This window comes from Leptonychotes weddellii, chromosome 3, assembly GCF_054177405.1.
Source record: "Leptonychotes weddellii isolate Sample4059 chromosome 3, ASM5417740v2, whole genome shotgun sequence".
Taxonomy (NCBI): domain Eukaryota; kingdom Metazoa; phylum Chordata; class Mammalia; order Carnivora; family Phocidae; genus Leptonychotes; species Leptonychotes weddellii.
In genome coordinates this window covers 4847740-4872595 of record NC_138371.1, presented here as the reverse complement: position 1 = coordinate 4872595, position 24856 = coordinate 4847740, and the positions used below count along the sequence as shown (strand labels likewise).

The window sequence follows — 24856 nt, the reverse complement described above, 5'->3', positions numbered from 1 at the left end:
AGTTTCAGGTTGTACAGCACAGTGATGGGACAAGTCTGTACAGGGCTTGGTGCTCCCAGGATCAGTGTGGTCCCCATCTCATTTCACCCAGGGGTGGGATCTTAGTGGCTCTTGATTCTTACTCCCTTGGCCAGCAATAGAACAGTCACCTCAATGGGGACATCTACACGGCCTTCCTGGGTTGAAAAGCCACCCTCTGTCCTTACCAGGTGAAAGGATCGGGTAGAATTAAATGGGTCCTCTGCATACACCGGGTGGAAGAGGGGAGTTCATTAGGAGCCACTCAGAGGCTGCTTCCCTCCTGATCACGTTTGAATAATAAAAACCCTTCCATATAAAGGGACAGCTGCCTGGATTATTCTAGGTTTCTCCCTAAGTCTTCCGCATCCTCTGGTCAACTTGGGGGATGAATGACTGGATTTTGTTCCAACGTTCTTCTCTCCCCACCTTTTCTATCAGGTCTCATTGTTTTCCAGTATCTGCTTTCGGACAGAAAGAATGTTTGGGATGCCTGCACGTTACGCCCTGGGGGCTTTCAATGATGTGAGGAATTCGGGAGCTCTGTGGTCCCAGGGTCTGTCCTCCCCACACTGAGGTCTCGGGACTTAAAATACTTCTGCCCTTGCCTTATAAGTACAGCCCCTTGTCCTGGAGGCTGTGGTCTGTTTGGGTTGCGGGGAAACCCAGCGAAAGGCATCCAAATTCCTTGCATTCTTTTGGCCTGGCACAGGCCGGAATGCCAGGGTTTCTGAAATCAACCAGCAAATACGTGGCTCGGTTCTTTTCTCTAGATAAACTTGATAGACACCAGTGGGTTGTACAACATGACTCGCTGTCTGACCCCTCACGTGGTCTCCCCTCTGGGTTTGGATTTCGGGTGCAGCTTGGCAAGTGGGGGCCACCCTGCCCTGAATAAGGCCGGAGGAGGTTAACGGGGACCTCTGCCTGGGACCCCTCGCCTGCTCCAGCAGTAACCTGAGCAGTATTTATGTGGCTTGCTTTCTCTGGCACTGAACCAGGGTTCCCGGGGGCAGCACAATGTTTGGGAAGAGGAAGCAGGTTGGTGGGACAGAGCCTTCCACCTGGAGGTGAGCCAGAGTGGTCCCTGTTGCCTCCATCTTGGTGTAAAGGGTTCCTAGGAGCCTGGGGAGGGAGGCTCAGCCTTGCCTGTTTTGGGGGGTGGCAGACGTGCCATCAGGCTGAGATTTTAGGGGACTGGACATGTGTCCTACAGCATTTAGAGAAATCATCCACTGGCTGTGGCAGAAAAAGGGATCGTGACACATCCCCTCCCAGGAACATAAATGCAGTTTTCTCTGAGCATCTTTAATATTCAAGATCTCATTTATCTGAAGTTCATCGTGAGGTTCAATGCGTATGTCCAGAGTTCTGCTGCTGCCTCGTTGTGTGGTTGGCGCGTGTCGTCCCCGCAAGTCCCGGTTAGAGTCTCAACCTTTTAGTGATGCCCTTGTTAGCATCACCAGAAATAGTTTATTAAAGCGCCTGCTGCAGGGCTACTGCTCAAGATGATGGACCAAGTGAGGGAGCAGAAGTGAGCCCTGACTCTGCTTCTCTTTACTGGAAGACCCGTGTGAATGACTGTGTAACCGGCAGATACCAGAACTTGGTCCCACAGCTCCTCGGGGAGCGTGCCAGCCAAGGACAGAGCCCCGTCCCTCCTCTGGGGGAGGCCGTGGCTCGTTCCCACGGTCCTGCCAGTGCCTGGGAAGGCTTCAGCTAACCACCCGCCCCTGTTTTGTTTCCTCCAGCCCTGCAGGAGGGCCCTGTCCTGCCCATTTGACAGATAAGAGGTGAGGCTCATGCCCTAAGCCACTCCTTTGTGGCCCACCCCCGCTCTTTACCTGGTTCCTGGGAGGACACATGCCTCACGCAGGCAAGGATCCCGAGTCCAGTGCTAACCAATAAGAACAAATGACAAGCCACAAATGTGAGCCGCAGAGCTAATTTTTAGAGGTGAAACCAACTTTTTCTCATAGAACTGTCCATTTGCTTGAAAGTCAAGGATACAATTCAGGAATGAGTTGATCTTAAAGGAAGCTACCCTTCGGCTACCTGGACCCCTCTTCTGTCTCGGTGTAGGGCCCACTCTGGCCAGGCACCCTCGGCCTGGACCATGTGGAGAAGCACCAGTGAATTCTTCTTTTCAGGGGCTACTTTTCAGACCAGGCTTCTCCAGACCTTTCTGATGGGGTGGGGTTTTGGGGCTTTTGTTTTGTTCCGAGGTGAAATTCACATAACATCCAATGAACCATTTTAAAGTGTGCCATTTCCTGGCATCGAGTGCCTTCAGAGCGTTGCGTAGCCACCAGCTCTCCCTGCTGTACTGCTTTCTCATCACCCCAGGAGAATCCCCTATACCCTGAGGTAATTATTCCCATCGCCCCTGCCCCCATCCCCTGGCACCTACTAAGCGGTGGCTCTTGAGGATGGAACTGGGCTCCAGTCTGTATGTAGGGGGTTCCCGCTTTCACATGTCCTCAAGACAGAGCTCAGTCCGGCATCCTTCACGGCAGGACGCCGAGGCCTGCTGGGACTGTCGCTGGCCAGGTGACCCAGGGCCACCGCGATTCTGCACCTGCTGAGGTCTGCACGGACACCCCCGGGGGCAAGGTCTGACCTCACATTGTCCCAGAGGGCAGCCCCCCAGCCATGCATCGGACCTGAGACATGGCTCAGCCTCTTTCAAAACCTCTGCCTGCAAATGTCTCCCATCAGTGGTGCCTCATTAAGAGTGCGGTTGAATCTGAGTGAGGTCATGAGCCGGCTTTGGGGAACCTGGGGAATGCGGACAGATGAGAGAGCCGAGCATCATTCCCGGCGCTGAGTTACACTCAGAACGGCATCTGCGTTCTTAAAAGCCTGTGTGTTAGCCTCGTCCCCGGCCCGCCCTCTTCAGCCTCCTTCAAGCAGGGAAGTCTTGAGGACAGATGAGAAATTTTTAACATACTTGGTTTGGAGATAAAGGTGTGAGTGAAGGAAGACTCCACCATCGTTTATTTCAAGAGCCTCCCAATCTCTTGCTGAAACCCGCTCAGACTACAAAGAACTCCCCAAGCCAATCAGAAAACCCCACATGACCCTATCTCTCCGGCTTGAGTTTTCCCCTTCGTTAGTTCGTTATTTAAAGCTCACGGGGCGTTGGGAAGGGCAGAGTGAATGTATTTTCTTCTTGGGTCAGAAAAGTGTCTCTGCAAAGAGCTTTAGCACTTTCCTCTTTTCTAAGTGTAGATGAATTTCAGTCATGAATCCATGAGCATTTTGCATAAATTAATTCCTTTGGACCTCGGTTTCCTTGTCTGTAAGAATGGAACCAGTGTCTAGAAAGTTCTTAAAGATGAAAAGGAATTAAATATGCTCTCAGACTTGCTCAAGAGAAATAGGAGGGTGATTGGAAGGATCCAGACCAAGCACAGCGGGTCGAGGAGGACCTGAGAACCAGGATCTGAGAAATGAAGCTGCTTTGCAGGAATTGCACGTCCCGTGTCGCCCCCCGCCCCGTCACCTGGTCTGTGCCACTCACCCAGCATGCACCTGGCCCAGGGATGGCTGCCAGCCAGTGCACAACAGTCCTTGGCCAGACCTGCCCCCGGGGCCACTTTTGCTTTCCCCGGCTTCCAGTGCTCAGAAGCGGCTTAGGCCAGCACAGCCTTTTGAGCCAGTCCTCCGCGGCTGGGTCAGCAGGCGGGCTGCGGATTGGCTTCCCTGCACAGTTGTCCGTTGCCGATCCATCAGGGGGAGCGTGCAGGGCTGTGGGGGTGTCCCTGGGCCAGGCAGTGACGGCTGGTGGTACTCCTGGGCCGTCGAGGAGGTGACCTGCATTCATCCTCACCTTGGCTTATTTATGTGCAGTTTCCTTTCCCTCCTTCCCTACTTCCTTCCTGCCCTCTCCCTCCCCCACACCTTCTTTTGGAATTTGGCACCACCCCATCATTTTGGGCAAGCCCTTTAGCCTCTCTGGACCTTTCTTTTCTTGTGTCTGTATTGAGGGCCCCCCGGAGCATCCATCATGGGGCTTCTCTGAACACGGGGGTGATGTGGGCAGGGCGGGCTGCCCTCCCCTGACATTGCGGTTCATGCTGTTTGTCAAGCACCTTGCCTTCCCCACCTCATGCGGTCCTGGGGGTCCCAAAGGTCAGAAGAAGGATTAACGTGACCCACTGGCCAGAGTGAATGACGTGGGGCCCCTCTTTCCAAGAAGTGAGCAGCTGGCCTGCAGGAGGGCCGCGCAGAGGGACCAGCTGGATCTTCCTGGCACACCCTGGTCGTGTTTTGTAGGCTCCATCGTCATCAGGCAGACGCAGGTACCGAGTTGCACTTGTGATGCATCCGAAACCTCCTTTCCACTCTGTCGGCAGCAGGAAAGCTTTGCATTTGGCAGAAGAGGAAGCAGTGACTTTAAAAAAGCCGGCGCCAGTCTGAGCTCAGCATTTTCCCAAGGTCTCGCACAGTGTCTTCCCAAGGTCACAGTGTCTTCCCTTTACAACCTGGCCATCCTCAGTCCCAGCAGGTCGGGGGTTCGCCCGCTCCGCTGTCCACCCCCGGTGAGGGTCTGCCATGCTCAGCCCTGTGTTTCGTGCCTGTGGCCCTGGCTTCTTGTGAACAGGGACCTCCACCCCCACCCCCATCCACCCCTGGGCCGCCCTGGACTCTGCTCAGTAAACACAGCTTGATCCTTTTTCCTTTCTTCCCTGTCGTCACCATAAATCTGTTTACCCTCGCTGTTCCCTGTGGGAGCCGGAATGTGCAGCCCCCTCTCTGCCTTCAGTTGTCGGTGAAATTAATGATCATCGATGGATGCTTTAGGTTGGCCTGCAGTGTCCTCGGATCGTGTCCACCCTCTGTTTTGGGTCTTGTTCTGTTGAACATCATTTTTATCAAGTGAGCAGGTGTGTTTAACCCGGGGCCCGTGACCTCCTAGCATGGTCCTTCTAGGGCGTCTGCAGCAGAACTTTACAGGTACAGGTGGTTTTCTGCAGAGAAAGCCTGTCGCCCTTACCGCATTTCTCAGAGTATCGGCACCCTCAAAAAAGGCAACAGCTCCTGACTCGGAAGAAGTCCGAAGACAGGCTTGGGGATAAGGAGGAGGTAAGAGGAGCGGGGGTAGGGTCCGACAGGGGCACCAAATGTCTCCCCTGGGCTGGAGTGCTCAGCTGAAATCAACGTCGAACTGGACAGAAACCAGTTAAATCTCTTCTTTCCTTTATCTCCTCATTAATTCTTTTGCTTTTTGTTAAATCCAGATATTAAATTTGCTCACTTACAGAATGAGAGAGACTTGGCTTATGGAAATTCTTTGGATTTTAGTTGAACTCGGGCTTACTCAGAACAACACCTGAAAACGAAAGGCGCTCTGCAGGTGGTTAATGGGAACCTAGCGTCCAGGTCAAGGGGCAGCGTCCACATTACTACCAGGCCGTCCATGGGTCCTCCCAAGTTGTTCAGGCTACATGGTATTGAGGTCTTGAAGCGGCATTTGAAGTGGAGTTAATGAATTGTCTTCCAAAGGAGGCTGGTTTTTTAATGAATGGTGCACGAGGTTCCGGGGCCCAAGTCAAACCTGGCAGAGGAAGCTCCAGGGAGAGAAATGTACTGTGCAGTGTTTGAAGAGGTCCTTTGTAGCTTCGTTTTATATTTAAATTTTGCACAGCACTTTACAGTTTGCAAAGCTCTCTTGAGATTTGTTCTTGATCTTCTCAGGGAGAGGTAGGGCGAGCCAGATATTAATTACTAACCTCATCGTACAGGTGAGGGAGCTTCGTGCCTCGGAGAAGCTGACCAGTGATTAAAGCGAGGTCAGACAGAAGCTTCCGAACTCAGCACCATCACACAGGGGCCCCATAGCAGGAGATCTGCGGTCAGATGGTGGAAGGCTAAGCAGGGTTCTAAAATTGTCCAGGGGCCCCTGGATGGACCTGACAGGAGTGTCACTCACCAGATTCCCACCTGGCTTGGATCGCTTGATTTCAGAGGGATTTAATGTAACTTCAGAATCAGGCCTCCATCTGCCGGGGCCTAAATATTTGTCAGGGGGCAGGTTTGGGTATAAGTCACTAGAAATTAGTTTGCGCATCTTGGGATGCCAAGTTACTGTGGAAATTCTTCCGGGTACCACATGTGAGTGGGCGTCAGAGTGAATCTGAATGAGTCTGTGGGTGGCCCGGCGAGGGGCCCTGTGGACAGGGTAGGGCTGGGCGGCAGGAGCCAACAGCACTCCCACTTTGCAGTCCTCCAGTGAGACTGGGCCAACGTGACCCAGACAGTTTCTCCTGGCCAGGGTCTGGCCCCCAAACACTGGACTCGGGGGTGGGCTTAGATCCTACAGACCCAGGCCTCAGAGGCCAGGCTACCAGTTCATCGATCTCGATATGAGAAAAGCAGACACTTTGGTGAGCTCATCCTGGCTGTGCAAAACGGGGCCCTTCTGGGGAGAACCTTTTGCTCCCACTTGACCAGTGTGGCTCTGGAGGGGTGTGGCCTGGACTCTGGAGCAAACCTGTCTGGGTGACTAACAGCGATGAGGCCCCACTAACCGACCCTCTGTTGTGCCTCAATTTGCTCATCTGTAAAATGGGAACGAGAAGCTGCAGTTGCACGTGTGTGGCCCCTTCACGGCTCTGACTGCTCTCCCACATTGTGCAGAAGTGCATCTGTGGCTAGAGTTGAACCCGCAGGGAGGGGGACTCGGCTGGAGGCTGGGAGGCACTGAGTGTCTGCATCCACACCCCTGGCCTCCGTCAGCTTACTTATGGGAGTCGGTTCCTGTTTTTGCTTTAGTGAGTTGGAGTTGGGTCTTTAGAGCCCTCAAAAGCACCCAGGGTGGTCCCAGCCCGTCCCTGTACGGGGTCACTGCTGAGGCGGGGATGCGTGCTCCAGGCTCTCGGTCAGCGCCTCTGACCAATACCGCCTCCATCCCTCCTGTCCGCGGCTTCTTCCTTCGCTCGCTTTTCCTTTGACGCCTCCTCTCCTTTTTCCTGACCGCCCGTACATTCCTTTTGTCCTTTAGTGGTTTATTGCTGATTATAACTAAGATAGAGCTCACTGTGTACCAGTTTTTGGGTGAAGGTATGTTTTCCGACTCTTCACTCTGCACACACACATTTTAGCCCCAAATGGGTTTCTGATGGGCACATTTTAAAGTGTCGCGATTCCGTGATACTTAGCAGATTCACGAAGTTGTGCAACCACCCCCTCTATCTGGTTCCAAAACATTTTACCCGAAAAGAGACCTGTGAGCAGTCTCTCCACATCCCTCCCTGCCCCTGGCCGCCGGCAACCACTAACCTGCTCTCGGTCTCTCTGGATATGTCTGTTCTGGAACCCTACGATATGTGACCTTTTGTGACCATCTTCTGCATTTCCCATGTTTTCAGGGGCCATCCATGGTGTGGCATGGGTCAGAATTTCCTCCTTTTTATGGAGAGTAAGGCTCCATTGTGTGTATGGCTAGGCATGTTTTGTCGGCCTGTTCCTCCGTTCATGGACACTGGACTGTTTCTGCCTTCTGGTGATTGCTCGTAGTGCTAAGACTGATTCTATTTTGATGTTCTGACTAAAATTCTAAGAGCTGTCTTCTCTGGTCTCCTGGTTCTTGCAGAGACCCCTGGCTTTGGATTCCGGCTCCCCCACCTAGCCCCCATGCCAGCCCCCAATATTTATTAAAATTCCAAGAGCCAGGACTTGACCTAATTGCCTCTTGATGAAAGTCCCCTCAAATGCTGAGCTGAATACACCGTCCCCTTTCTGGCGGGACTCTGGAGTGACAACTCAGCCTGTCCCCACCCATGAAGCAACAGGGCAGGGCCCAGGAACCTGCACTTCACAGACCTGACTGATGGTGGGTCCCCGCTGTTGCTGACTGCCTTGTGTCCCCACTGGTCCTTCTCCGCCTTTTGGAGGACCCCTCAGAAGCAGCAGGTGTTTACTGAACCCTTCCTGACAACCGGTTTTTGCAGGTTGAACACATCTTCAGGGCCTCACATGGTGGGGGTGGAAAGGGAGAAGGGGGAGCCAGAGCCTGTTGGCTTTCAGAACAATGGCCTACTGCAGGGTCCCTGCATGCCTGAGCACTTAGCTTCCGTTAAGCAGCTGCGCTGGGCATCCCAAGGTCGCATCCCCGTGCCCTCAGCAGTGGGGGTTTGACCTCTGGGGGGTGGGGAGCAGGCAGAGCCCCTGCAGCTGTCTAGCTCTCTGCCCCTGGCTCCAGGCACTAATCCTGTCCTGGGCTTGCTAGATGGAGGAAACCAGAGAATGCTGCCCTCTCTGTACTGGGAGTGGGCTGGGCACCAGCTCTTCCCACCCAGGGTGCAGGTGCAGATGGAGACGGGACGGCAGGTGGGCCGTGCAGCCTTGGACTTGGCCTCCTTTGTCTCTTCCCACTGTGTGCCAACAGGGCTTTTTCCTTTCCTTTCCTTTCCTTTCCTTTCCTTTCCTTTCATTTCCTTTCCTTCCTTTCCTTTCCTTTCCCTCTCTTCCCCTCCCCTCCCGTTCTTTCCTTTCCTTTCTTTCCCTTTCCTTTCCTTTCCTTTCCTTTCCTTTCCTTTCCTTTCCTTTCCTTTTTCCTTTGGGGATGGCTGTGTCCAAGGAAATCTCAGAAGGGCTCCTTGCTGCTTTGGGCAGTATCCTACCTAACATTCTCAGGTTTTGGTAAAGAATAGATCAATCAGAAATCTACACAGTAGCATTTCTATGGGGAAACAATGCGTATTCCCTTTTATTTTTAGTGGGTTTTTAAGTGTGATACTAAAACATCCCAGAAAGGAACCTGTAGGATGAAGGCAGCCAGTCCTGTAGGATTCTCAGGACCAGTGGTCTCTGCACTCAGGGCTCACCTCACTCTACTTTACCCCTGGGGGCTGCCAGCCAGGGTTTCTGCTCCGCCAGTGAGCAGACCTCCTCTGAGGATGGGCATGTTGGTCTCTGCTGCCTGAGGCTTCCAGGATCACCCCTCCATCCTGTGGCTGTGCCCGGGGCCCAGAGAAGGGCAGACACAGGGAGGTATTGGTGTGGGGGGCTCTGGGCAGGTGCAGTGACAGCAGCAAATAGCCTGCGTGCTGTCACGGTGAAGGTGAAGGTTTGGAGTACCACGCAACACCTGCGTGTCCTGGGATGCGTTGGTTTTCCAAATCAGTTTCATCATCTCTACTCATCGGACCTGCTTTGGAGATTTAAATTTGCTGTTCAGGCTCTTTTCACCGGGCCTGACTGGTGATACAGTCTTCCTAGTTAGAATTGACATGATCTCTGCTTTCCTGGGGCCAGGGTGAACCCATACCCAGTGGGGGCCAGACTGCAGGCTGTCAGGGGTGGGGGTCCAGGTGAGACGTGCGGAGTGGCTGAAGGAGGGCCAGCGGCAGGGAAAGGAGAGGGAGTTGGTCGGAGAGCAGGTAGAGTCTAGAGCAGTGACCGGCAACGTGTGGCCCCGGGGTAGGGGGGCCAAACCCTGCGTGCACCCTGTTTTTGTAAAGAAGGTTTTATTGGAGCCCAGCCATGCCCACTTGTTTGGTGTCTACACTGTGTCGGCCTTTCAGAGGTGGAGCTGAGTGGTGGCTGCAGACAGAGACCCACAAAGCCTGAAAAACTCGCCTTCCAGCCCTTTACAGCGATGCTGGCTTGGGGACATGCGACAGTGTCTGGAGACATTACCGGTGGTCTCAGCTGGGGTTGGGGCTGCTACCGACATCTGGCGGGTAGAGGCTGGGAGGCTGCCCCACAGCAAAACATGACCAGACCCCGAACGGCAGTAGTGAGGTTGAGAAACACTGCCTTCCAGAGACAGTTTTCTGATCCAGCTGGAGAACCGACTGGTTGGGGGTGGGGGAATCTAGGATGGGTGATTTCTGGGCGGTGCCGTTTGCCAGGATGGGGATGCAGGGGTGGGGGGGCAGGCCTGCCTGGGTGGGGGCAGAGGAGGCCAGCATGATGCCTTAAAGGTGGTCGTGGGCCGTCCTGAGTGGGCGTGGGAAGCAGCTGTCCATGCGAGACATGAGTTTGGGTACCCCATGGCAAGGGGGCAGCTAGCCCCCCTAAAGAGAATGCCCCAAGGGGCAAGAGCAGAGGGACAGGGACGGACAGTGGGGACGTTGGGCACTCTGGGCAGGCGGAGAAGGAGATTCTGGGAAGGAAGGTGGGAGGACCAGCCATGGGGGGTTGCTGAGGAGACCCCTGCAAGACACACCCTCAAAGGCCAGCCCAGAAAGAAAGGAGAAAGTGGTCACACGTGTGGGAGGCCACCAGCGGTCAGCGGTCAGAAGGCTGCCCGATGAGACACACACACAAGAAAGCACCTTAGGACCTGGGCTCCCTGTGGCCTTCACTGCCAACCCCAGTGAGAACAGTGTCTGAGCTTGTGGGCGGGAGTGACTTCCGGGGGCGGGTAGGGGGTGGAGGGCCACCGCGGGGAGCCCAGGGCAGGGTGGGGGCTGCACTAGGGTTTCCAAGCCCAAAGGCGGGAGGCCCGTTTGCAGCCCCATCCCCCAGCGCCCGCCAGCGTGGAGCCCTGTCATGGGCCAGCGATCCACGGGGCTCTGGGATAGTGGACAGCACAGCCTCCCTGCAGAGGACAGTGAGGGCCGGGGAGAACAGGCCACCAAGCATCAGCTCGCCGTCTGGGCACGAACCATGACAAACAAAGCCGAGGACAGAGGCATCCCTGGCGGTGCCCTTTCTACCCGGGAGTGGTTTCTCTCTTCCCCCGACCCTCTTTCTGAGCCTCTGTATGGAATAATCATCCTCAGGTCCCTTTGATTTTTAGTTGGAGGCAGAAGAAAAGCTGCTCCCAGCTACCTTTGGCTCTAGGTCACCTGCTCCCCGTCCACGCGCCTCTCCTTGTGTCCCCATCAGAATGGCTGGGAAAACAAGCCGTGAATTACCAAAGGGACGTGGTCCTGGCTTCCAGAGCCTCTGGTGAGTTCTCTCTCGTAGGAAACTGTCAGGTCAGTTGAGGTCCATCTTATCTGTGCCTGGTACAGACTTGTAGCAGAGGCTATATGGAGAGACAGAGAATGATTCACGAGAGGTTTGCTAATATATGCTTTGATTAAAAAAAAAAGTTTTAAAAAATAAAATAAAACATGGGAGCAACCATCTGACCATCCTGTTAGCTCTACTGCAACAGCAGGACCTTGGGGATCCTGCTCTGGTCTCTAGGAGCCGGGCTGCTGTTTGCCCAGTGGGGCAGGTGGAGAGACAGCTCATGTTCTTGGAATTGTCTAGAAATGAACTGATCCCTCCGGTCCTGGTGCTAGGCTCACGCCGGCCTCAGGAGGAGGGCATGCAGCCTCACACTGTGGGCCCTGCCTCTCGGGAGCTGGGAGACCTTGGCCCAGTTGTTTAGCTTCTCCGAACCTCAGTTTCTCGACTACATGTTGGAGGCAGTAATCGTCAGTCTCGGGAAAGCACCTAGAATGTGCCTGACGCACACGCAGCGTCCAGCAGAGGTGTGTGCTAGTCCCAGGGCCGTGGAACAGTGACCACAAAGTGCGTGGCTTAAAACAACAGAAATTCATTCTCGCCGCCTGGAGGCCATAGGGCAATGTTTCCTCCAGAAGCACCCATCCTTACCTCTTCCCAGCGTCTGGCAGTTTCGCCGTGGTCTTGCTGATCATTGGCCGGTGGCTGTGTCTCTGATCCGTCTCTGTCTTCACGTGGCCGGCTCCCCTCTGTGTGTGTCTGGGTCCCATGTCCAGATTTCCCTTCTCTCATGGGGACACCCGTGATTGGATCTAGGGCCCACCCTCATCCAGAATAACCTTATTTTAACTTGATCACGCCTGCAGATTCCCTGGTTCCTGTTGTCAAATTCGCAGACACCGGGAGTCAGGATTGAATGTATCCTTTGGAGGGACAGACCATTTAGCGGGCGGCGGTGGGCGTTACGTGTGTTTCGGCCTCTGTTGCAGCTCCCGTCCTTGTCCTCGGCACTCCTGTGAGCCGGCTCCGAGCGGGAACGGTCTTCTCTGCGCTGTGTTCTTGCAGCAGCTGTCCTGACACGGGGCAGACGCCCCGTACCTACGTGGTTGACTTAAGTTAAGGAAGACACCCCCTCGCATAACATTTATTGTTTTCAGAACAGCATTCTGTGCTAGGCAGACATCAGGAAGGCTGTGAACGGAAGAAGTCTTGCTTTGGGGAAGCGGCCACATTCCCGAATGGTGAGGCGGAGACGGCCCCCAGGCCCTTCACTGGTCTGGGTATTTGCTGAGTGATCATTACCGTGTGCAGAGAGCCACAGGGGCTGCTGAAGGACACCGTCCTTGCTGACCCAGAGGGACAGCCTGGCTGGAGAGGCACACAATTAAATATAGCCTCACTCAGTGATTAGGTCCTATTGTAGGGGAGCCCGGGGCGCCAGGGCTGCTGACCACAGATGTGGCATTGACTCGGAGAGATGCTTACTGTTTAAGGAGCCTGGACATCCCCGGCAGCTTCCTTGGGCCCTAGGATGGGCTCACAGAGCCCTGGCAGGTGCCAGCCTGGGACAGCTGGCTGGAGGAGACAGCAAGGACAGTGGGTGGGACAGGAATGTTCCTTGGCCTCTGCAGAAGGGGCCCGCGGTGCCCCCTGCATCACAGCACAGCTCAGGGACTGAGGACCGGGGTGGATGACCCAGTTTGCAGGACAGGCGGTCATCAGAATGGGCTCTGTTTGCGATGGTTGAGAAGTGTGCTGGTTAGGAGCAGGCTCCATAAAGTTCTTTTCATGGGAGCTGAGGGAGAAACCAGAGTTACCTGTCAGGTGTCACCTTTTACTGTATTCTCCAACATGTGTGTCTTACGTGAAGAACGCTCCAAGATGGGTTTACATCTCTCGTTCCTGAGTGGGGCGGGTGAGGCACTTCACTAGGAAAGTGGGCTCTTGATTTTACTCACAGCGAGTGCTGTGCGCACAAGGCCTGGCCTGATCCCAAGCTACACACGGATTTCCTCTGTCACCTGCCCTGCCTGCTGGACCCAGGTGCCCACGCGGCTGCTCGGACAAGAGCCAACCCAAGACCCCCTCTCTCACCGTGTTCCTCCATGTACAAGGCACACTGGTGTCCCTCAAAAGGCCTGTCCACCAGGAACCTCAAAATGTGAACTTGTTGGAAATAGGGTCTTTGTAGAGGTGATCCGTTCAGTTAAGAGGAGGTCCTGCGGGAGTCGGGTGGGCCCTAATCCCATGAGTGGTGTCCATAGAAGACAGGGAAGAAGGCCACGTGGTTGCAGAAGCAGAGATAGAACATAAGCCGAGGAGACACGCTTGCCCCTGACACCTCACGCCTGGAACAGTCTTCTCTAGAGCTTTTGAGAGCACGTGGCCCCCTGACACCTTGCTTACGGTAAGATCACCAGCATCCACACCTGAGAGAGAGCAGTTCCTTTGTTTTAAGCCACCAAGGTGGCTTAACGTGGTGATTTGTTCCAGACTCATCTGCCGTGTCCCAGCCTCGCTGAGCCCAGGGTGCCACCAGGAGGCACGAGACAGCGTGGCCTGTGGGGCTTGGGGAGTGGGGCGTGTGGGGTGTGAACAGTGCTGGCCAGGTAAGTCTTTGTCTGTGGTTAGGAAGTCTTCACCCCTCAACCTTGACTGGGAGGAAGGCCCGTCATTGGCTTCCCTTGATGAATGTGGGCAAGTCGGGTCCAGGCTCAGGGCATCAGCTGCGGGTGATTCTAGGTGATACCAGAGGAAACTGTCCCGGCTTTGGAGGTGCCATGGGGGGATGTAGCTCCCTCTGAAAGGCCCCAGCCTGGGACCCGGAGCCCCAGGTTCTCCACCCAGCTCTGCATGAGTCATTAGTTCTCTGACTTTGGGCAGAAGCTCCATGTTTCTGCTCTGGTTGCTTCATTCTTGCACGTCATGTGAAAACATCGTGTGATGTGTGCTTTCTCGTGTTTGGCATTTTGTTCGCCATGGTGCCTGTGGGCTTCCTCTGTGTTGTTGCTTGGATGAGCGTTCCCTATCAGTGGCGCTGTGGGACGTCCCACCATCGGTTTTGTGCATTCTCCTATTGGTGGACACAAGGGTTGTTTCCAGTTTGGGGCTATCATGAATAAAATCAACGCAAACATCCTTCTTCAAGCCTCTCTATGGACAGACCCTTCCTTTTCTCTTGGGCATGCATGCCTAGCAGTGGAATTGCTATGTGGAGCGTGTGAAGTGTTCCAGCTGGTGGTTCTGCTTCATACTTCTGGTCGGGTGGATCTTCCGTGATTCCTCCATCGGGGATGGAGTGGGTGGCACCAGGCAGGGGCAGCAGGTGGGCAAATGGGTGGGACCCAACTCCTCCTGCAGACCCATTCCCGTGCCCCCTTTCCACCATCAAGTAGAGTGCTTCATATTTACCTCGCCGCTGCTTGGGTTTCTGCAAGGCCCAAAGAGTGTGTTCTACTTCTAAAAATGAATCGCTGTGTGCTGCGGGGTCCTCCGGGCCTCCTGATACACCGTTTTCCCACCTGTCGACGGTGTATTTATATAGTTTGCATCAGTTCAGACTCACACCCAGGGAGGTTTGGCTCGCTCTCTTCTGCAGGTAGATGGCAAGGCTTATCTGAACACAGCAATAACCACAGCAGCAGAGGGTCCCCGGATTCCCGGGGCCACACGGACGTCTCTGCTGGGGCCCACTGTGTCACTTAGCTCTGAGGACGCACCTTGATCTTTTCAAGGTCAAAGTGTTCTTTAAGACAAAGTTGCCCGTTGATTTGTGGAGCTCACATCACCTGGGCATTCGGGGTCTGCAGCCTACGGGGCACCAGTCATTTCAAGAGTCCTGTGTGTGTCTTGTGCACGACTGCAAAAGAAGTTAACCTCCGAGAGTTTAGTGTGGTGGGTGTGCTGACTCAGGACCGGTGTGTAACACCCAGAAGTGCGGCTGTTTTCCAGTGCCTTCGTGGTGGGGGTTGGGGGGGGAGGGTCAGTGACAGCAGAGCTGTTTACGGAGCATCGGTTGAAGGGTTTGGCCAGCAGAGGCAGGGAGAACCTTCCGGGTGGGGGAAACAGCGCACCTGGCTGAGTGTCAGGGGGTAGACAGAGGCAGGCAGCGTCAGACAGGGGGACTGTCACAGTTGAGAGGCCAGGTGGGGGATGGTGGGGATGAAGATGGTATCTTGGGGGTTGAACTAGTGCGGATTTTTTCCCAATGATGTCACATAGTTGGGGGGTTGAGAGGGCGTTGGAGAAGGGCCAGGTTCTTACAGGTGGAGTTTGCTGGGGCCTCGAGGAGGCCAGGCGGGGGACCCGCCATCTGCAGTCGAGGCTAGGGGAATGGGATCTGGGGTCTGTGTGGAGGGCCTGCTGGCGATTCTTTGGTGGGTGGCTGCTCGGGTCCAGGCTGTGCGGTGATTACCTGTCCTGCCTGTGCATCAGGATTACCTGCGAACCTTGACACATCTCTGGACTGGCACATGCTGCTGCGGGGAGCCCTTTGGGGCTCAGACGCGTGGGCGTGGGCTGACACTCCCAGCTCCGAGCAGGGAGACGCCAGGGATGCTGCTGAATGCCCTGCCGCGCGCGTGACAAGCGCATGATCCCGTCCAAGATGCTAATGTGCCAGGACTGGGGACCCCGAGCTAGGGGAGCTGACACTTGGCACATAGGAGCAGATTTTATCCTCACCCCCAGGGAGGTGGATAGTATTATCCCCCTTTTATAGAAAGGAACTGGAAGCACCAGGAAGCTAAGTAACTTGCGCAAACTGAGCGGTTTCAGGCTCAGGGACACCACTGATGACAGGGGAGGTCATCAGAGGTGGGAAAGTGGTGACTTCGGTTTTGAATAAACGAAGACGTCTCCAAGTGGAAATGCAGAGAGTGTGTGGTTTGTGGGAGACCATGAATTCGAGTCCGTGGTTCAGAGCCGTCTGGGGGGTACCATTGCTCTGCCCACTCGTCTTCATTCTCCCGGGAGCACCGTGAGGAACGATAGTCACTGAGTGCCCACTGTGTGCTCATCTGGCAGAGCGGGTTTACTGCCCTGCGGGTGACAGAGGCTCAGAGAGGTTAAGTAACTACAGCTAGAGCCGGTGTTCATACACTCAGATTGACCCTGGGGCCCTGTGTTTCCTCCTTTGTGCCGCGCCTTCTCCGCAGTTCAGCCCCCACTGTGGTCCGAGGGCGAGGAGGAGGAAGACATGGGTGGGGTGATCATTTCAGTTTCCCCAGCACCAGCTGAGGAGACCATGGCCTGCGGCAGAAGACCAAGCAGGGACTTGGCAGGGCCTGCGCCTGCCCACCGTGGGGCTGGAGGCCAGGGGCTCAGCGTGCACACTGCAGTCTTGCTCGGAGAGAGAGGGCAGGAAAGGACCTGCTTATCCCCCAGGCTGCAGGCGAGGGGGGGCCTCCAGGGAGAAGGCAAGGGCAGATCAACTCACCAGAACAGCAGATGCTCCAGAACTGCCTTTTCTTCCATGGTCTTTTTCCAGAATTACTTTCTCTGGATGCATCCATAGTGGTGAGATCCAGTTTGGGCCAGGAGACATTCAAACCCTCAACGCCGATTCGCCGCACGGTGCAGCCTCCGGGCCTCTGCTCTCCCCACCTGCGCGTGCGTGCGGCTGCCCCCCCTTCTCCTTCCCGGGCAGCGGGCCCCGGAGCATCTTCGCCACCGTCCGGGGCGAGCTGGGCTCTCCTGCCCGGTCCAGCTCTGTGTCTCTGGGGGGAACACCAGTGGCCCCCGCTGTCTTATCTCCCGCCCTCAGCTGCTGTTCCACTTGGCTCCTAGCAGCTGCTGGAAACTTCTGAAAGGGGTTTTGCCTCTGTGTTTGGTTTCAGTGCTGAGTCCCTGGGTGTTGATTTGTACTCCTGAGACTGGCCAGGCCCACCAGAAGGCACCTGACACCAGCTGCCAGCTCCCGGGGTGGCGCCCTGGGTGGGGGGGGAGCCTTCCCCAGCCTTGCCTGCGGCCGAGGGGCCACCATTCCGCTCCGCCCTGCTATTTCTTCCCTCGCCTCCTGTTTTCCAATGGTCCGAGCCTGTTCTCGGTTAACCGTGATGCCCAGACCCCTCCAGTGTCTTAATGTGAGCAGCTTGTTCCAAAGCCCCAATTACTTGGTTGCCACTTAGAAATGCCTTTGCAAGCCCCCTGGGGTGACTTGGCAAGAATTTTACAGTAACACTTAGGATGTCAAAGTCGAGTTACCCGTTGTCTGCCGACATCAGACTCCTTCAAGACTGCGCTGAGCGGTCATCAGCGATGGCCTGGTAGTTGGGATCCTAGGATGGAATGTTCTAGAAGTGTGGAGACAAGGTCACATTTTTCAGTAGGGTCCGTGACTCTCTGTTTTGAGAGCTTGACTTTTGTTTGTGTCTCGGCATTCCAGTGATATTAGATGTGACAGAGGGAGACACGAAGAGAGGTACGCCGGGGATGTGTATTTTCCTGGGGCGCCACAGCCAAGTACCACAAACCGAGCGGCTAAAAACAACAAAAATTCACTCTCGCGGTTCTGGAGGCCAGAAGTCCGAGATCTTGGTGTCCGCGGGGCTGGTTCCCTCTGAGGCTGTGGGGGAGAAGCTGTTCCAGGCCTCTCTCCTCGGCCTGTGGACGGCTGCCTTCTCCCTGTGTCCTCACATGGCCTCCCCTCAGTGCCCAAATTTCCCCTTTTTATAAGGACCCCAGTCGTAGTGGACGAGGGCCCACCCTAATCGCTTCATCCGAACTTGATCGTCCACAAAGATCCTATTTCCAAATCAGGCCCTATTTGCAGGCATGAGAGGGGAGCAGCATCTTGCAGGGGCAGCTACACAGTTCAGGCTCCTTACAGAGGGTATTAGAAAAATGGGAATGTAGATGGCTCCACAGTATCATCCCCTCCCTGGCCTGGTGGCATTTAGGTTTTCACCAAAAGACATTTGTTTCTGTGCATGACTTGCTGTGTTATCCTAAAACCCAGACTCACGGTTGGGCCTGCAGTAGCTGTGTAAGGTGCAGTGAGTACTGTCAAAGCTTCGCTCCACGGAACCTGGGGTTCTAGCAATGGAGGTAGAGTTCACGAAGGGATGAGTGGCTTACAGAGAAATTATACTGGCTCATTTAATAAAGCACCTATGAAGCCAAGTAGGTGCAGTTCTTTGCTGCGGCAAAATCGCAGCGTTCCGGACCACGGTGGTGCCGTTAGGAAACAGCGAGGCCAGGTAAAAAATAAAAATAAAAAAAAAGGATGTGTCTTGCACAGACTCAGAGCACTTGCTGATGGAAAGTACAAGGCCTGTGTGGATGCTGAGTCATGATGACAGCATCACTTCTTACCTCTGTGGACCGTTAACCGTGCCCCAGGCCCTGTGCAGTGTGTATGGGCATCGTCTGTTGTGCAAGCTCTCAATACCGTTGTCCCTTTCTCTTGTGGGTGGGGACAGTAGGGCACAGAGAGGTCAGGGTGAGTGTATCTGCGGTGGTGAGTGGTTAGATTGGGGCCTTTCTGAAGCAGTAAGCAAGACCTTGTGGCAAAAGCGGTCAGCAAAGTGAAGTTTGCGGGGACAGAGCTTGCCTGCCAGAGGGAACTGTCAGTGCAAGGGTCCTGGGGCAGAAATGAGGTACATTTGGAAAATGAATGTACCGAGAAGGAAACGGAGGTCATGGAGGGCTGGGCGGGGCCAGATCGTCCAGTCCCCCTAAGGAGGCTAGATTTCATGGAGTCCCAGTAGGTCGGATAGATTTATTTTAAGTGCAGGGAGTTGCTGCTGGAGAGACTTAATTTGTAAAGAGGCCCCCAGCTCTTCTAAGGAGAGTGGCTTAGCTGTGTGTGTTTGGGGCTGGGGGGAGGTGGCGGTGAAGGGAATGGGATGTGGGAGACCAGGTGGGAGGCTGCTGCAGAGAGTCCAGGTGAGAGATCAAGTGCTCAGCTAGAAGCAGGTAATAGAAGGGGTCAGATCAACTCACTTTGAAGGCAGAATTGCCTGGATTTGAGGGCAGAGTTGAGTCTTTGTGACAGAGAATGTGGTCCCCAAAGTTTAATTTATTCTCTGTTCCTTTACAGAAAGAGTTTGCCAGTCTTTGATCTACACTGGCCTGAGACTCATTTTTAAATAAATGAGCCCTACCATTTTTCTGGAAGAAAAGAATAAAATATATAAAGGTGTCACTTCTTACCAATGCCATGCCAACAGAATCCCAGTGGGGTTCCCTTTGTGAGGGAAGATGAGGTGGGAAGACGTCTTATTAAATTATTTTAAAGTTCATTTGGAAGAAAAAAATAGGTAAAAATAGCTGATAAGAGACTTTGAGATAGAAAAGTGCTAGTCCTTACAGGTAACCAGATGTGATCAGACTACCGTAGTACATAAGGCCGATGTGGTTCTAAAAATATGCAGACTAGTGACACAGAATAGACCAGATTCAAACCCTAGCATCTGCACACATTCAGAATGCATTGAAATGACATCACATCAGTCAGGAGGGGATGAATTGTTCGGGACCTGACAGAGGGGTGATTGCTTAGCTTTTCGGTAATGAATCTCATAAAGTTCCTCACTGGGCAGCAAAATAAATTTTGTACATTAATGTCAGCAGACAGATCATTTTTTTAAATAAAGGAAAATAGATGTGAATGTTTATCAGATTTTTCATGAAGGTAGGCCTCTCTGTGTTTCAAGGCAAAATCACAAAGGAAAGATTGATAGGGCTGGCATAATTGAGACTTGGTCACAAGTTAGCAAATGGATCTGAGCGTGTGCGAGCGACAGAGTGGGGAAGATATTTGCAGCGGAGATGATGAAATGTTAGACTCCCATTGAGCAAAGGATACAAAATAATAGTCATAAAACAGGAAGTAAGAAGTAGTTTTGAGAAATTTCTGACTGTCACGGTCCCAGGAATATGAATTTGAACTTTGGTATTCTGTTCCCCGCTTGTCCTATTTAGCAAGGCTTTTTTTGAACTGCCGGCAGTGGGGGGGGGGGGGCGGTGCCGGGGGGGCTTACTGGGCACCCACCACTGTCCAGAGTCTGAATTGCTACAACCTTCCAGGAAAGTGTTTGGCAATGCTTTATACTGTACTAGAAAGTCATCCTAAGAGGGTAATCCAAAATGCTGAGGAAGATGAGTTATAAAGATGGTCACTACCACGAGGGCCGCTCATAGCAGCAAGAATCTGGCTCCCACGGGGAGAAGCAGGGTCAGGCTGTTCCCCGGCTGCTGGCCGGCTCAGAGCTGGCCCATTCATGAAACTGTGTTGACTTTCCCTTCTCACGCTCCTTTCCATCAGGCAGCCCGTGTTTGCTGGTTAGCTACAGCACAGGGACGAGCAGGATTGCGCTGACCAGCATGTCTGGCATCCATGTGCATTTGGGGCTGTTTTCCAGCTGGGTTCTTCAGGGGGCTTGGCCCCGTTCTTCCGCCCGTGGAGTCGTGCAAACACCGTCACTCATCCCCAGGACCCTTCTGGTGTCCGCGGCTGCTGCCATGTCTTCAGGGCATGAAATTCCTGTCTTGAACTCGAGCCTCAGACATGCCATCTGTATGTTATTAGCAAGCGCGCTCAGTCGGATCGGCCCAGCACGAAACCCTGGAAGCTGCGTCCCGTCTCTTCCTGGTCTGAATCTGGTATTTTAATCTGAGTCTCAGGAAAAAAAAAAAAACCTCCGGAGAACAGCCCTCTCACTAACACCAAATAAGCCTCAGTTTACTCATCTGTAAAATGAGTGGCACTGGCCAGATGTTCACGTCCCAGAGTGGTATCTAAGATGAACTTTTTTTTTTTTAAAGATTTTATTTATTTGAGAGAAAGAGAGAGAACGAGCAGAGAGGGGGAGAGGGAGAAGCAGGCTCCCCGCTGAGCAGGGAGCCTGATGCGAGACTTGATCCCAGCACCCTGGGATCATGACCTGAGCTGAAGGCAGACGCTTCACCGACTGAGCGCCCCTAACATGAACTTTTACAAAGCTTTTTTAAGTTAATGTATATTAGAAAAGACCCCAGTGCATCTAAGGAAGATCTTTTTAAAGGATAGACTGGCTTCCTTTTTAAAGCAATCAAAAGCTGCCTTCTCTAAAATAACTTCCTTAAATAAACTTCAGTTATAAAAAGGGTGTTGCTCTAAAGAGAAGTATCCATTTGATTTTTATTTTTTTAAGAAGACAGTGAACCAATGACTAACATTTACAAATCACATCCCCTTTGAGTGCTGGTGTTTTGCCGCTTTGATGAGTGTGTCGGACGGGAGCCTTGTCCCCTGACCCGCAGCCCAGGCCAGTGAGTGGGGCTCTCTTCTCATTGCTGTTGGAACAGTTCAGAGAGCATTACACTCGTTCCTCCTGGTCCCTGGCTGGGGACCGGGGTTGGTAAGTATTTCTCATCTCACAGCCTGTCTGCCTCCAGCCATGTCACACGGTGGGCTGGCCTCCCCATGTGACTCCGGGGGGCAGACCGCAAACCACCAGACCTCCTGAACCCCATGCTGGAGGAGCACTCAACGGGCCACACGTGGGTTACTCTTTGAACTATCATCAGCAGCAGGGTCACGGGACAGACAAAGGCCAGCCATCAGAGCCTACATGGTGTGACGGGCAAACCGAGCAGTCCGTGGGCTTTGGGTCTCGTGCTGGCCAGGAAGACGTGGCCGAACCCACCCCCTTCTCCTCGTGCTGTCGGTGACATGTATGTACCCGACAGCTGCATGATCAGCAGCGGAGGGCAGGGACCGGGTCCTCCATCCGCTGTGCACGGTGGTGCTCAGAAATGGGTCCGCTGAGACATCTGTCCATTCAGCAGGTGGCACCAGACACAATGCGGGCCAAGCACCCTGTGTAGCGCCGGGGAATTAGAGAGACCACAGATCCAGCTTTTGAGGAAATGAGTGTCGTTGTTAGGGAACAAAGAAATCCCGCACATCCTAACGGCTGTGGTGCTCAGGATCAAAGCGGTGAGCGCCCAAAGAAGCCGGTGGGGGAGTCCCCGCAGAGCTCGGAACAGAGATGGAATTCTACTGGCAAAGGCGCTGTTGGACGGGGTTCCCTCTCAGATGGGCAGGTTTTAATGGAGGAGAAAGTAGGAACCCTGTTGGGTCTTCAGGAACGGGGTTGGGGGAAAAGCCGGCAGAGTCCAGGAGCTGGCTGGGAGGGTCTCGGAGCCAGATGAAGGCACAGCAGCTGGGTTTGGCGAGAGTACTGGAAAGACAAAGGGAGGTGTGATGCAGATGTGGTCGGCAGGTGAGTGTGTGGAGGGTCTGGAAGGATGAGCCCGGGGGCGGGGTGGGGGCGGGGGGTTGTCTTCTACGGACTGTGGAGAGAAGAGCCTGAGACTGTGGTTTTTACCCGGTGGGATGGATCCTGCATGCCAGGAGGAGTCGTCCCCCGGCTGGGCAGCAGGTCACTGGCAGGAGGAGGCCCGGCCCTGTGACACTCCAGACCCGGAGTGTCCTCTTTGTCACTGGCCGGTGAAACACCACGTGGTCTTGCCGGCTCCCCCTGGCCCTCACTCCTCGGATGATAGAAGCAGCGAGTCAGACGTGCAGACGTGCATGGGCACCCTGCAACCGCAGGGCCCCCCACCACCCGTGGGGCCCCGGGTGGTGGTTCTTGAGCTTTGGAGCATCCGATAAGGGCTTGAGTGTGGCATGTCCCCAACCCAGTGCCCGGCGCACAGAACCTTCGCTCTCCAAGCTTCACGTTGTCTCAGCACAGCTTCCCTGAACACATCTGCTCTTAGCTTTCCTTCTGCTGAGCGCCCAGGCTTGTTCCTAGAAGCTGAGCACAGCAGATCTTCACAGAGGCGACGTGGCCCCCTGCCTGGAAGATGCCCACGATTCTTGGACAGACTCAGGGCTGGGGTGCGTGACCCTCACAGCTGGCCTGCCGGGGGCTCTGAATGGCAGCAGGCCACCGCTCTAAACTAAACTTGGTTGTTGAACTTGAAGTGAAGCACACTCGGACGCTGGTGAATGATGCTATTCCCCGGGGAGGCCAGCCCACCATGTGACACGGCTGGAGGCAGACAGGCTGTGAGATGAGAAATACTTACCAACCCTGGTCCCCAGCCAGGGACCAGGAGGAACGAGTGTAGTGCTCTCTGAACTGTTCCAACAGCAATGAGAAGAGAGGCCCACTCACTGGCCTGGGGCTGCTGGTCAGGAGGCAAGGCTCCTGTCCAGAACAGCGTTTTCGTCTCGTGCTACAGGTGCCCACAGCAGGGAGGGTTCTAGAGATGAGACTCCTGACGTACGAAGCCTCCTGCCACCGTGGTGTGGAAGGTTGGGTTTCGCTGGGCCCGGCTGGTCCTCTCTTGTAACTGGATCCTGGGCTGTCGCTGCCCACAGAGGGAGAGCCTGGAAAGGGGACACCAGTCACGTGTTGGCTTTCCACTTGGGTTATTGCCCAGACCGGTCGGGTCAAGGGTCAAGATGCAGAGAGCTGGGGAGCTGGTTTGCAGGCTGAGGAATCGGCCTCCAGGGCCACTGGCCTCAGAGGCAAGAAGTGTTGGAGACGTTTGCAGGCAGACAAACAGAGGCTCCCTCTGGCCTCGCTGGGTCACCACCAGCCCCACCTTACAGTGTCCTCAGTGTGACTGTGTGAGAGCTAGGAGTCCCTGCTGGCCCCCACAGGCCCCGTAGGCTCACTGGCATGCCTGTGGGCTTCTCTGCAGCCGGCCCGGGGAGTCAGGGGCCCAGGGTGTTGGGGCTCCAGGCAGGTGCTTACAGGGAGACAGGTCAGCTGGGGAGGGTGTCTTCGAATTATTTTGATTCTCTGGAGCTCACTGTTGTTTGGGGAGCGAGCAAGGTGAGCAGAAGGGATGGAGTTTTCTGTCGACAGTCTGGTGACTGAAATCACCTAGAGCGGGTTGAAACTCATGCTTTCTTTTTAAACCGGAGGAAATCTGATGCAATCAACACAACACTCTTACTCCAGAAATTAAAATCAAATGTGGGGGTGAGTCATCTCAAATGAGGCTTGAACCAAACTCGCGAGGGAGGAACCCAGAGCTGTATGCCCTGTTCCTCCTGCATCTTCGGGTCAGGCCCCCGGAGGAACCTGGGGGTCACTGTGCACACCCTGGGGCCCTGAGTAAGGGACCCCACAGATGCTCAGGTTCCTCGGTTATTCTTGGTGGCTTTGTATTTGAAACGTTCTTGGGCAGGACATTGGCAGATCAGCCCCCACGCGAACGTTCTGTGATTCTGGAGTCCGAGGCAAGTGGTGGGTCGCACGGGTGGCTGAGGGCTTGTGTGTAGGTTCCCGAGTCTGCCACCGGAGTCTGTAAATAATTCTGTGCGTGCACAACACTGTTGTCTGTTCGGAGGCCGGCCTCCCTGTTCCTGGGGAGGAGCCAGGAGCAGGCTCTTTTCTCCCCTCATGAATCAGCCTTTATACTCAAGCAAAGAAAAACTCATTAGTTGTGACTCAGACACAAGTAAGCTTTAATGCCCCTTCCTGTCTTCCCAGACCTGACCAAGGAGGGTGGAGGGTGACTTCCCAGGGATAGGCATGGCGTGGGGAGGATGGGCGGTTGGGGGGTGGAGTGGTTGCCCCCTACCCTTCAGAGAGCTCTGGAGGTCCTGGGCCAGCCACCCTGCGCATGGGTGCACACAGCTGCAGGCTGTCCTGGAGAAGTGACCCGGCCTAGTGGAGGGTGGCCGGACTTGGAGGCCAGGCCATCCGGGCACGTCTGAGGTGCCCCCCAGGGAACCCGTCAGTGATTAGGAATGCGTAGCTTAGATTTCCAGAATAGGCTAGGATTCCTAAATTCACCCTGCCTTGTAGAATCAAGTCACAAGGCCATCCGGGGGACACTAGACATTCACTGGGGATTTTGACTCTTTAAAAAGAGAGGTTATCATGTATCATATGATCTCACTGATATGAGGAATTCTTAATCTCAGGAAACAAACTGAGGGTTGCTGGAGTGGGGGGTGGGGTGGGAGGGAGGGGGT

General features: G+C 54.5%; 1 protein-coding gene across 3 annotated transcripts in view; it reads left to right on the top strand.

Annotated features, from left to right (window-relative positions):
- Positions 1-24856, top strand: part of SH3BP4 (SH3 domain binding protein 4) — a 76914-nt gene that overhangs the window by 28037 nt on the left and 24021 nt on the right. The gene's annotated exons all lie outside the window — the stretch shown is intronic.